The 14,505-nt window shown below is 42.1% G+C and overlaps 1 pseudogene; it reads left to right on the top strand.

The window, feature by feature from the left end:
* The first annotated feature begins 11,908 nt into the window (after positions 1-11,908).
* On the top strand, positions 11,909-12,013 carry LOC125174325 (uncharacterized; annotated as a pseudogene).
* The last annotated feature ends 2,492 nt before the right edge of the window (positions 12,014-14,505 follow it).

Raw genomic sequence — 14,505 nt, 5'->3', positions numbered from 1 at the left:
TTGGAGCTTCTACCACAAACCCTATTAAACATCTGTATGGTGCACGGACACTCATGTCCTTGGAACAGCTTTCATTCTATACCAAACTGCCTCTCTTGTATGACCAGAGACAGAGGCGTAGACCAGGTGACCTCAAGACTTCCTTTCCAATTCTTGGAATCAAATATCAAAGAGATTCCAGGCAAAGCAATTGCAACCTTGTCTCATTTCTTCAACAACAAACATTTACTAAACCCTACAGTAAACCAGGCGCTATGCCAGAATCTGAGCCCACGGAGCTCAATAAATGCAGTATAGCCCTGAATTGGACACTAACCTCTTGCCATGAAACTACATAAAGGTACAATGAATTCCTAATATTTGAAAGAAAACAAAAACAAAAACTTTTCACATGTAGTTTCTCATTTGTTCTTCAAATAACTGTGTGATCTAATAACTGATATCCCCATTTAACACAGGAGGCGTCTGAGGCTCTGAAGTCTTGAGGGATTTGTCTAATGTCAAAGAATCAGTAAATAGTGGCCCTGGAATTTGAGAGGGCAGGTACTTTAAGGGAAAGGCAAGCCTGTTGTCCTTAGTCTCTGCCACCCATCTTTAAGATTCTGGACCTGTTTATATTATGAGTGCAAACCAAACAGAGAAGTACTATGCAATCAACTCACCCTGGTCCCTCTGATGTATCAGATGTCCTCTCCCCTTATGCCTTTGCTCTCTCTATTATAGACACCAGGCCAAGGCAAATGTAAGACAAGAGCAGATTTGTATGCTCCAAAAAGGCAGTAGACCTTGAAGGGTGTGTCACCTGCCTGAGCCATTATCTTCTCCTTTATCAGAAGTGCCCTGATTTCACAACACATTTCAGAACTAGAGTGGGAGAGTCATGCACAAAACCAAATCCTAGTATTAGAATAGTCTTGAAGCCTCTAGGCTTCTTGTCTAGGGACAGCAGTTTGGTCACAGGGCTTTCACTCTTCATTTGTGTTCAAAGGGGATTGTAGCTGCCTGCAGTTTCTGTGACAACGGCCTTTTTCTAAGTAAATCTACCCCAAGCACAGAGGAAGTTGGTAATCAGTTCTTGATAAGTGTTCACAGATGATTGACCAATGACTGGAAATACATCTCCCTTCTCCCATATACACTTAATCGTTCCCAACAATGAGTTCATAAAGTCTTCCTTTGCATTATAAGGAAATTTACTTTAGTGTTTATGGAAGCTAACACAAGTAGATTTAGATAAACATTCTCTAAGCCATTAATAGTTCAGCCCTTTCTAAAAATAGCCTTTAACTAGAATTTCTCTGGGCCAAATCAGCTTGGGGCTCAGTAATCCTGTATCAAAACAGTATTTCTTGGGCTCTTCTCCTACCTGCTGTTGCAGTAATTCTGGCCATCTCATACTCCTCTCTGCTCATTCTGGGAGACCCCAGGAAGTGGCGATCTTATGTAGCACTCTTGGCTGCCATTGTCCTCCTTAAAAAAAAAAAAAAAGATTTTTTAAAATGTTTTTACATTTATTTTGAGAGCGAGAGAAAGAGAGTGAGTTGGGGAGAGGGAGAGAGAGAGGGAGAGAGAATCCCACGCAGGCTCCACACTCAGCACAGGGCCCAAAGCAGGGCTCAATCTCACAAACCATGAGATCATGACCTGAGCCGAAATGAAGAGTCTGATGCTTAACCGACTGTGCCACTCAGGCGTCCCCATTGTCCTGTTTCCCATCCTTGTAGCAGTGATGTCTTCTGTCATGACCGGTGTCAAAGACTCCATGGTATCACTTTGCTTCTGGAGCATGATGACCTCTCCATTCCAGATTGGAGCCGACTCTGGCTCAGGCAGTGTTCCTTCATGTGAACAGACCACTGGAGGCCCCAAACACCTGCCCTCCATGTGTGTTTGGAACTGTATCCTAGGACAAGTACAGCTTAAACTATCAAGCTGGGATCCCTGTTGCAAAGCTAAAAGCAAACAACTGCATTGGCTTTTTTCCAGATAAAGTTGAATTAGCCTAGATCTGGCTGAGGAGGTGATAAGTGTGTTGGCAACATCTGGGTTTCTTTTGTTTCAGGTATAAATAGTTACTACTCCTCATTCATAGGGTGCTTGGAGGGAAAAACGAGTTCATTTTCTCCCTCCTCTGGAAGAAGGAAAACAAAGCAGAAACTTGGGGCACAGTCTCTTGATGGATCTGAGCGACATAATTTCTCTACCAGAAGTTGAGACACATGTCTGACAGGTGAACTCACTATCATGGCAATGGAACAGACGATTTGAAACGAAGGTTCTTTAAGATGCCGAATGTGTCCGTTATTTCTTGCCTTGCTCCATATAGCAGTTCATATAGCTGTCAGGGATATTTAAAGACAGCAAAGAAATTTAGACAAGAAGAACATATAAATAAAAAAGACAGACATGATTGGGGCACAAAATAGAGCTGGAATGAGGGTCATACAAAAATACCACTCACGAGGCTCTGAGCTTCCCAGTATCAACACATGAAAAGAAGCCCAGTTAGTTATGGGGTTCCTAGATTTCTCAGGATTTGTTTTAAATTTCTCAAGAAAAGATAGCTATTTCTGATACCAAATAAAAATAAATTGCTCCCAAGAGTATTTATAAAGTGAGTGCCATGAATAATTTTAGAAAATGTAGTCAACAAGACTAAAGAAAGCATTCAATGAGCAGAGAGGGTGATTGTAAGTGCAGAAATGGAAGATTAAAGGAGTCCCAGGCAGAACTGTAGGCTCTTGCCCTCTTTTCCCCACTCCCCTGCCGGCCTCTCCCTTCTACGTGTTTTGCTCCATCTGGCACTGCTCTTTCTACTCCTTTTCCCTCAGTGTCTCTATCCCTCTATCCGTCTCCCTCCCTCTCCCTCTCTCTCTCTCCTTCAGTAAAGTTGTTTCCCCTCCCCTGTCCTGAATTTCAGAAAAAGCATTGCCCAAGGGCTTTGAGTTAGACCTATGTTTCTGCCTGATCTCTATCCCTAAATACCGATTTAATACTTAGCAAGTGTTTCTTGAGCTTTAATTTAGGGAATCCTATCTAGTCTCAAGACTTGAAACATCATCTGTGGGGCTCCTGGGTGACTCAGTGGGTTAAGCTTCCAACTTAGGCTCAGGTCATGAGGGTTTTGAGTTTGCAGGTTTGAGCAACGCATCGGGCTGTGTGCTGACAGCTCAGAGCCTGGAGCCTGCTTTGGATTCTGTGTCTCCCTCTCTCTCTGCCCCTACCCTACTCATTCTCTCTCTCTCCCTCTCTCTCTCTCTCTCAAAAATAAATAAACATTAAAAAAAAATTAAAGCAAAAAAAAAGAAAAGAAACATCGCCTGTAGACTCACATCTTCCAAGCTTGTGCATCTTTTTCTGACCTCTGCCCCGGAATCCCAACTTATATATCCAATGCCTCTGAATATCCATTCCCACTCAGATGTCTGATAAGCCTTTCAGTGTCCAAATCCAAAGTACCACGAAGTCTGGGTTTTTCTCCCAATCTCCCTGTTTTGAATCTAGCCCCACTCCCAGGCTGATTCCCACACATTCTCTGCAGTAATCTAGTTAAAACCAAGTCAGATCATGGTACTTTCTTGCTCGTAACCCTCCAATGCTGCTCTTGTATTGAATAAAACCAAAATTCCCTATCAGGGAGTGCCTGCAAGGCTGTATGCGACCTGGCCCTGACTATCCGAACTCATCATTGACTCTCCCCTTTATTCATTGTGCTCTGTAGAGCCTTACTATATAGAACCTTGTTCCCAGAACAGGCCAAGTTCATTACCTCCTAGGGCCTCTGCACTCTCTATTCCCACCACCTGAGCATGGTTCTCCAGATCTTCACGAGGGTCATTCTCTCCTTCATTCTGGAGTATCAAATGCCTTTTCCTCAAAGAGGCCTTCCTTATCATCCCGTCCCATTACTCTTTATCCCCTCTTTTGCTTTATTTTCCCTCATAGCATTTATTATGTTGAGTTGTTTTATATACTTGTTTATTTTTTGATTGTCTATCTCCCTCAGGCAGAATATAAATTCCCTGAGACAGGGTCTTGCCTGCCTTGTTCTCACAACACTCCCAGCACCTAGTGAACAGTGCTTGGCACATTAGACAAATTCAAAACATTGTTGTTGAGGGTTGCCTGGGTAGTTCAGTCGGTTAAGCATCCAACTTTGGCTGAGGTCATGATCTCACGGTTCATGGGTTCAAGCCCCATCTCAGGCTTTGTGCTCACAGCTCAGAGCCTGGAGCCTGCTTCAGATTCTGCATCTCCCTCTGTCTCTTCTCCTCCCCTGCTCTCATTCTGTCTCTCTGTCTCTCAAAAAAACAATAAACATTAATTCTTTTTTTCAAAACATTTTTGTTGAGTGAACATTTGAATGTGCCCGACACACAGTGGGCCTTGAATGCCTGCTAACTGAATGAATAAATATAACAGGTGCTGGGGATACAACAGTGAACAAGACAGGCAGGCCTGTTACACTCATGGCACTTAACCAGAAAGGCAGGCATTGAATATTTAAGAACAATAAAACAAAAAGAGTTTTATGATAGAGGAAGTTCAGAGGAGTAGCAGGTGCCACTAATCTAATCTGGTATAGAATTCAACACCTTTCATGTATGGCCTTAAAAGGTAACCTCTCCTGGGCCAAGTAGCCACCTGTGTGGAAAAGTATCCTCAGTCTAAGTATCATCAGCTGTGCAACTTTTGCAGGGAAGAAACAGGATGTACGTAAAATGTCTGGCACCTAGTAAATGCTCAGTAAGTTTCCGCTACCATTGCTGTTATAATATATTAACACCTGTTCTACTTCATGGAACCCCTCCGCATCTTTTGAACTAGCTTACTACATTTAGAATGGCTTACGTTTTGAATTCCACTGTGCCAAGTTAGAAGCCCGAAGCCTTCTTTCCCAGCCTTTCACGAAGCCCAGATGTCAGTCCTTAGAACTGTGCTTCCCCAGCAACTTCATTCTCTTTGATTGGGAAGAGACCAATGTGCTGATTCAGGCATCCGATGAACACCATCTTATTAACAAAAAGAGTGGCTGGAGTCTCCAACTCTGGGCTACAGCACTGGCTGAGATTCAGACATTCTCAGTCTGGGGTACTGTAAGCCAAGGTAGTTGCTTCCATTAGTGGCAGTGGTGTGAACACTTTGTCCACAAGAGGTTTGAGGTGCTGTTTCTAGTTGAATAGCCCCTAACCCTGAGTCTCTGGCTCTCCTGGAGATTCTCTGAGTTCCTTAATGTCCTTAGTAAATTTCTTTTCTGCTTAAACTGGCTAAGGTAAGCTCTGTGTTTGCAACGAAGGACCCAAGTGACACACAGATCATCTAAATTATTAAGTGGCTTAGGACCCTATGTTGTGTATACCATATTATTGATCAAGGTCTTGTCCGGGTCAAAGGTATCAAGGAAGCGGCCCTCAGGTAAGGGACCATTATTATCTCAAAGGTAACCCTCTCCACACAGCCTTTCCCGACAGCAGCTAGAGGGTCTCTTCTGCCTCTCACGCTGTCGATGCTGCTTATTAACACTTGCCATGATCACCTTGCCTGGGACATATTGTAGGCTCTGTCTCATTCTCAAATTCTCTTCAAGTCTGCATTCATTCAGCTTTCACTGAGCACCTATTATGTGTCAGATATTAAGGACGCAGCTCCCTTCAAGGAATTTACAGTCTCCCCAGATGACTAGCCTGTAAGCAACAACTGACAGGCTTTGTGATGTGAGGTCAGCGGGATGTTAGGTTGGCAGGATAATGTAATGACTACATGCCTAAGCTTGGGGATGAGACTGACCTAGGTGCAAGTTCCGGTTCTGACATAGCTGGTGAATTTTGCTAAATTATTTAATCTCTTATGCTTCAATTGCCTCGCCTATAAAATAGTCAATAATCACTAATAGAGTGGTTGTGAAATTCACATAAAATCACATAAGAAGTATTTAAGAGTGTCTGATTCTTTGCAACCTTCAATACGTGCCATTATTATCAACAACAGCAAGCATGTCTGGGGATGTCAGGAAATCCTTCACAGAGGGAAAAAGGCTTATTACTTAGAGGAAGTATTCTTAATCTAAGCAGGCAGGTGCACCTATTCATTCAGCTTTTTAGTCAACAATTTTTCATTTTTAAAAACGGTTTCTTGTAACATCCTGGGATGAGGAGTATCCTGTTTTGGTTCTTCTATTTTGCAAACAGAGAAAAATGTCAGGAGCTGATTACCTCATTCAAGTACATACTAGTTTTGTTGCTTAACTAGTTAAGGCTTTCTGTGAGAAAAGATTGTGCAGTAAATCTGATACTTCTCTGTGCGAAGCTTTCGGAGAACACAGAAATGCATAACCACTAACAGACACCACTGTGCTCGAGGTGAAGATATGGAGATAAACACACAGTGTAGACAGAAAAGTTAAGTGGTCATTTTGTGGTATTGGGCTAGAGTTACAAGAATAAAGAAGAGCTCACAGTCAAAGAGGGCTGGTCAGAAAAGACATCATAAAGAAGGTAAACTTTAAAGCTCGGCTTCAGGGCGCCTGGGTGGCTCAGTCGGTTGAGTGCCTGATTTCCGCACAGGTCATGATCTTGCGGTTTGTGGGTTCAAGCCCTGTGTCAAGCCCTGTGCTGATGGCTCAGAACCTGGATCCTGCTTCGGATTCTGTGTCTCCCTCTCTCTCTGCCCCTCCCATGCTCATGCTCTGTCTCTCTCTGTCTCTCAATAATAAATAAACGTTAAAAAATAATTAAAGCTCAGTTTCAAAATATGAATAGAATTTAGGCAGTGGGTACAGACATGTCACAGGGAGAGTGTCATAAAGCAGACCAGATATGAACAAAGGGCATGGTGGTAAAGACACATGCTCATTCAGGAGACCTCAAACAGCCAAACTCTGCCTGCAGGAAGTTCTTATGAAGGATGCATAGAAGATAAGAATTTGGAGATCATTGCTAGATCAAGGAGTTTGGATTTTTCATTCTATAGACACCTAGCAGCTACTGCAGGGCTCTGAGGAGAAGATTTTAGGCATATAAGCAGACTGTAATGGGAGAGCATAAAGGGTAGAATAATGGAGGCAAGAAGTCAAATCAGAAGCCATTGCCATCATCCTGACATAAAATCGGCATTGTGGTGGGATTGAAAGGAAGAGGTGAATGAAGCATACATTTTGCCTGAGTAATTACCAGCACTTAGTTATTCACTAACTATGGTGGGAGACGGATAATCCACACAGCATGAGTTGGAAGTTCCCTCAGCCCTGCATTATTTCTGAAAGTGCTGACAGACTACCTCTAGCAGAATCACTTAGGTTATTAAAAATTTGGATTCCTGGGGCACTTGGGTGGCTCAGTTGGTTGAGTGTCCCACTCTTGATTTCAGCTCAGGTCATGATGCCAAGGTTGTGGGATGGAGCCCTACACTGGGCTCTGCCCTGAGCACGGAGCCTGCTTGAGATTCTCTCTCTCTTTCTCTCTCTCTTCCTTTGCTTCTCTCCCCCACTCAAGCTCTCTCTCTCTAAGACATAATTCAGATCCCTGGGTCCTATTTCAACTTGCTGGATCAGAATCACTGGGATCAGGAACCCTACCATTATGCATTTCAATAAGCTTCCCAAGTGATTCTTCATGCCTGTTACAAGTTTGAGAATACCTGCCTTAGAGATTATTTGACCAACTGTATTTGCTTTCAAGAGGGGGAAACTGGGGTTCAAAGAGGTCACATAACTTCCCTAAGGCTACATAGCTATCTGGAACTAGGATGAGGGCTCCTAACTCACAGGCTTGACTTGTTCCGCCATGCCACCCAAGATTGGTATCTGACGGCTGGGTGTTGCAAGGAAGGCACTGCTTCCTCACTTTCAAAGCAGCGAGGCAGAAAAAACTGGAACTAAAATCTAATGGATGCAGATGTGATTGGCTTAAAGTTCCAGCAAACTGATGTCTGCCTGCTGTGGCCCGGAGGGCCATCCTGCAGGCAGGCTACTGCTGCTGTCCGTGCTCTCACCAGGGCCTGACTCTCAGACTCTGAGCATGCAGGTTCATGGGAATAGCCAGGGCCAGATGACCTCCTCAGAGCAGCCCTAACACACAGATGGGGGATGTTCATCCACACAGCTGATCCTGGCTCTCGGAGGGACAGCAGTGCAGTGAGTGTTTCTTGACTTATTACCCTAGATAGAGCAAGACTGGGAGGACTTTACTTAGCTGTTCTGAGTGTCAGCTTCTTTGATAAGACATGTGATTTGGAAGACTTACACTGAATTTGGAGAAAGAGGATCTGGGTTAAAGTCCTTTTCTAGCTGTAGAATTTGGGCCAATTATAATATATTGTTATCATGAGATTGACTATGCCAATCCCCCTATTTTATAGGTTAAAAAAAAAAAAAACCCAGAGGGTCACCTGGGTGGCTCAGTCGGTTAGGCATGTGTCTTCGGCTCAGGTTAGATCTCACGGTTGATGAGTTCAATCCCTGTGCCAGGCTTGGTGCTGACAGCCCAGAGCCTGGAGCCTGCTTCAGATTCTGTGTCTCCCTCTCTCTCTGTGTCTCTCCCCAACTGGTTCTCTCTCAAAAGTAAATAAATAAACATTAAAAAAAATTGTTAAACCCAGAAACTCGGAGAGAAAAATAATCTGTTCAAAGCTACACAGCATATTCATTTCCTCAAAATGTCCATCAAAAGATGAATGGATAAGGAAGATGTGGTATGTATGCACACACACACACACACACACACACACACACATACACACAGGAATATTATGCAGCCATAAAAAAGGATGGACTCCCACCATTTGAGACAACATGGATGGGTTTAGAGAATATTATGCTAAGTGAAATAAGTAAGACTGAGAAAGACAAATACTGTATTATTCCACTCCGAAGTGGAATATAAAAACAAGAACAAACAAAAAGCAGAATTAGACCCATAAAGACAGAGAACAAACTAATGGTTTCCAAAGAGGAGAGGGGTGCTTGCAGGGATGGGCAAAACAGATGAACAGGAGTGGGAGATACAGGTTTCCAGTTATGGATTGAATAAGTCACAGAATAAAACGCATAGCATAGGAAATGTGGTCAATGATATTGTAATAGTGATGTATCAAGACAGACGGCAGCTACATTTGTGGCAAAAATAGCATACAGCATAAACTTGTTACATCACTACATGGCACACCTAAAATTAATGTAACATTGTGTATCAGCTGTACTCAAATCAAAGAAACAAATAAATATTAAAAAAATATCAACTGTACCTTTCTATTAATGCTTTTATGAAGCTCAAATATATATGTGTGTATATATGTATTTATATTTATATAAATTATTACAAATAATTAATTAAATATTTATTAAATAATTAAGTATTTATATTTATATCACAGTATTTGTTGTGGGTGCCAGGGATTCTTCATCTACTCTTTTCATGTAGTAAAATGGTAGCCATCATTCCCATCCACCGTACATACAACAGGTGTATAACAATGTAAAATGACACACACATACACGCATAAGAATTATGTAAAAGGATTTTGAGAAGAAAAGGATTAATTCAGGGTGAAAATATGTTTATGAGCCCATTTCTGGGCTGACATTATGTACTCTCTCATTGACTTCCTAGGGCCATAACTGTTAAGAGGTGCTCCAACCCCTCCACACCCTACATTCAGAAAGGCAGCCATTACCACATTCTCTCTGTCTTGTTCGTCCACTACCCACCTCATTTTTTCTGGGGACAGAGGGTAGGGATCTAACACAAGTATGTCTAATCAGGTTGCCCAAAACAAGGGAAGCCTCAGCAGATATTTGGACTTGCATCAGATAAACTAATCTGTTACTTTTAACTCATAAATATTTGTAGCCTTTGGGTCACTGTGTCTTCTTAGAAGTCACAAAGCTCTAGTGTTCAGCATTAGACTCAGCCAAAGCAATTAGATGAAGTATAGTGGAAATACTGCCTCATGCTTCCTACTGCAAATCTTCACCCTTTCCTCTCCTCGCTTCAACTTTCTTCACAAAGATACAGTAGTAAAATACACTTATTGTTACAATTTTATTCTTACGCACAGCAAAGTTTAAGAAACTCTTAAATCCTTAGACCAAAGTTTAAGAAATGCTGCCTTCCCTACAGTACAAGCCAATGTTTGTGACTGGTAGGCTAGGCACATGAAGAATTTGTGGTGAATGAGTCAGTGGGAGGAAGGAAGAGAGGGGGAGAAAAAATAAGGAAAAGCAATGAAGGATCTGCGTGGTTGTGGTGCCAGGAGCCAGTAGAATTAAGTTCCGGTTCCAGCTCTGTTATTAACTTAGTGTGGGATGTGGGACGAGTCATACCGCTCTCTGGGCCACCACGTCCTCAAACTAGGACAAGGAAGAATTCTCTAAGGCAGAGTTTTCCAACCTATGTGCCATATTACAACAGCATGCCACCAATGGGTTCTAAGTATGCTCTAAATTATGGAGTCTCTCAACACTCAGAATGCTCTGTGGGATTTGGAGTCACTGAGGTTCTGGGACCAGGTGCCTCTAACCAAGAGAAGTCTATCACAGGTTCCTTGGGGGAGTCATCTGAGCAAGATTTCAAAGGCCACCCCCATGGTTCCCAGAGGAGACACGGTGAGCCAAATGTACCATGTGTTGTTCTATGATGCCCTGTGTGCAGCCAAAAAAGTGTTGGATGGCCTGGGCATCTCAGCAGCCAGCTTCAGAGCAAACCACTAACCATCCTAGATAGAATCTGAGGACCACTAAGGAGCTTATTGCCAAGTGCCCAGGGATTGGAGCCCGCCCAGCCCAAGATGCAGCCAGTTGGGGACGGATTGGTGGGGAGTATATGGTGGGGCTTTCTGGTCTGCCCAGCAATAAATGATAGCCCAGAATCTCTGTCTTTACATTCATCAGATTCTCTTGTCCTTCTGTTGCTGACAGACAAGAAGCCCATTTAGGGGTTTCCGTGTTAGTTGCAGGACAACCACTCTTCCAGTACATGTGCAATGCATTTAATTAGCCTCTCATTACTATTTTGCAACACAAGATATGTAGAAGTGTGAATCTGAAATATTTTTGCTTTCTCATAAAGAGATTTAAACGCTGATTTGTCAGCATAAGAAAAGAAAAAAGGCTAGTAGGTGTCTTTAATTCCAGAAACTACAAATCTTCAAGTGATGATAAACAATGGTTTTAACATTTTTATCATCTACTTGCACAAATGAAGTTTCTTACCAATAGAGGTTGCCAAGGATTTGAAGTGGTCATCATTAAAATGGCTTGAACAGAGCTGCATATAATAGCCACATTGAGCATAATTTGTTGGTAAAAAGCTATGTCAGTAAAAGTATGTTCAAATTTCTCATTTAAATTTTTGAATTTTATTCAGAATCTTCTATACATTTAATATTTAACATTCCCTAAATATTTTGTATTTTATGTTTCCTGTAAATTTATAAAGCATAATACATTTTTTTCACCAAGGTTTATTTAGCTATTTCCAGATCCCATCTCATTTACTCATTGTCCTACTCAAATATTTTCATTTTCTATGGGTGTGAGATGTGAGAAAGCTGGATACAGTTGTCTAGGGTAGTAGTTCTCAGCTGAGGTGATTCTGCCACCCAGGGAACATCTGACAATGTCTGGCAAACATATTTGTTTCTCGCCAGTGGGGAGCTGCTTACCGGCAACTAGTGAACAGCGGCTGAGGAAGCCGCTAAAACATCCTCTAGCGCACAGGATAGTCCCCCATAGCGTTATTGGACCCAACATGTCAATAGTGCCAAGGATAGAAGTCCTATTCTAGGGTCCCTCTCACTCTAAAGTTCTGTGAGTCTGAATTATGACTGTTCTTGAGGATAGTATGTGGCAGTAGTGGGTATGGTTAGGAATGGCCAGCTCTAACCTCCTAAGCACATTTATAATAGTAGACCCATCGCTTCTCGGCCTTTTGGCTAAGATCAAGTGTAGTATCTGTTCTTATCAGTTTAATTTAATGGTAGACCCAGTAGGCAGGTAAAACGTGGGGCAAGACTTCCTGTATGCTTACAGGAAATCAAGCTCCGGATAGTTGCTTGAGATGGTATATATTTCCAAGCAGTAGGTGTATTACTTCTATGACAACATCAGCACCCCTAGGTGAGTATCTTCCTTTCTTTCCCTCTTTACTTGTTTTCAAGTTCCATATTCTGAAATCAACTTTTTTGTTCCACTGGACTATGACCTATCTTATTTGTCAGCAACTCTCCCCTCCCTACTCTAGGCCTCCCTGGGACTGGCTCTGTTGGGATGGGTCATCTGATAGGCAGAGGTTTGCACTGAGCAGTTTTTTTAAGCCACCCCAATCCTCATTGCTCCCACTTGTAATTTCTTTGGAAGTTGAAGTCATCCTGTGTTTTATTACGAATGCCCTACCTCCAGGACTAAAACCTTCCACGTCTTCCCTCTTTGATGCACCCTCCCTGTTGAATTTTTAGCACTTTAGGGTGATTCAAGAGATGAAGGATTAAAACTATCGGGACAGTCATACTTCTTGATCAAAACGGCCCCTGCCACCCGTTCAGTCAATATTTACAACACATTCACATCTGCTACCTGGTACCAAGAGTAGATTTAGTGTAGCATTAGATTCTTTTATTTATACTGGGATTTCATTGAATGTGGACAATCGTATTAATTCTTGCTCTTGGCTGGAAGAAAGCTCAACAGGCCCACTGTCTCTGCTAGGTAAATGTAAGTAAGTCATTCCGTTCTCTGGGGCTTCACTGAGCTTATATGTAAAAGAGCGGTAGCAGCCCAAAGGCTGCTGAGATTCTTTCCAACTTAAAACAAAAGAAAAAGCACTGAAATTTTGAAAAATATATTGGTATTAGGACATGCACACTTTATGGTATTGGCTTGTTGCTAAGGGTGTCATTTCTACTGAAATGAGGAAGTTGGTTTTTACAGTTGGAGTCAGGAAATAGTTTACATCCTTCTCTAGGGTTTAGAGTCCCTGGAAGATTAAGGTCACTGGTGTGACCCATGATAGCACTCAAGAGTTGGAGAAACCAATCCTTTCATTCACTTAAGGAACATATGTTAGGCCTCTATTATGCTCTTTGAGACAATAATATTTGTCTTTATTTTGCAGATGAGAAAATTAAGGCACCAGATGGCTAAAGAGACTGTTAAAGACAACCCCACAGTTTTGACCAAGGAGGAAGCGGAAGGGCACCAGGGCACAGGGGCTAGGTCCAAAATGATTAAAAATTTCCCATTCTCTGTTCCATAATTTGAATCTCAAATATTTGTTTCTCTGACTTAAAATTGCAGCTTAAAATACTCATTGTTTACCACCCTAGTTTGTAGTGTTATGTTATCGATCAAAAGCAGGAGCATAATTTAATGTGTTTTTTGGTTGTTATTTTTTTTTAATACTTCACTTATTGTCCTGCTCGTTTAGAAAAACTGCTTGAGTTTTTTTCTCACACTGCTAGGTCATGCTCACTAGATGGACAACATATTTCACCACAATGCAACAACTATCACTCCTACTGTAATTTCCCTCCTATTCTCAGTAGATAGTTGAGTTGCAACAACATACTTCAACTCATGATGGGAGACTGTCAGTCCAGCAAAGAAGATGTGTCCTACTGATGCATATTCCAGTTTAGAGACCTCCTTTTCTACCTTCTTTCATGAGGCATCTCAGGGTGACTTAATTAGTAAACCCCTAATTCGTTGTCCATATTTTGGAGACCACTGGACCTCAGTGTGCATTATGACCCTCAAGGCTCTCAAATCTTTTAAGGTCCCTAAGTGTTCAATGTCCTCAACTCAGAAGGCAAATGACTACATTCTTAAGCCTCATTTTATTGCATTTGCCTCAGATTTTGTTTCCTTAATTAAGTATGTGTCTTTAGCCAAAATGCTTGGGTAGTATTGGCAAAGCAAGGCAATTGGGAATGTGTTTAGAGAACTGCCTCCTGGTTTCACACTAGTTAAAGCTATATATCATTACCAACATTTAATGTTGTCTAGTTTTTCTACTTTTAGCCAGTATAATGGATTGGAAGCGGTAGGGGCACCTGGGTGGCTCAGTTGGTTAAGCATAAGCCTCCAACTCTTGGTTTCGGCTCAGGTCACGATCTCATAGTCAGGTCGAGTGATGGAGCCCCATGTCAGGCTCTGTGCTGGGTGTGGAGCCTACTTAAGATTCTCTTTCTCACTCTCTAAATAAATACATAAATATTGGAAGTGATATCACACTGTGGTTTTATTTCTTTCTTAAGTTTGTTTATTTACTTTGAAAGAGAGAGAGATAATACATGCAGGAGGGGCAGAGAGGGAGAGAATCTCAAGCAGGCTCCACACCATCAGTGCAAAGTCCCATGCAAGATTCAAACTCACAAAGCAGGAGACCATAACCTGAGTCAAGATCAAGAGTCGGCCACTCAGCCAACTGAGCCACCCAGCCGCCCAAACACACTGTGGTTTTAATTTGCATTACCTAATGGTTATTATCTTCCATACATACATACATACATACA

The sequence above is a fragment of the Prionailurus viverrinus genome, chromosome C1 (assembly GCF_022837055.1).
Source record: "Prionailurus viverrinus isolate Anna chromosome C1, UM_Priviv_1.0, whole genome shotgun sequence".
Taxonomy (NCBI): domain Eukaryota; kingdom Metazoa; phylum Chordata; class Mammalia; order Carnivora; family Felidae; genus Prionailurus; species Prionailurus viverrinus.
The sequence above is the reverse complement of the archived record's forward strand: the minus strand, read 5'-3'. Positions and strand labels throughout refer to the sequence as shown.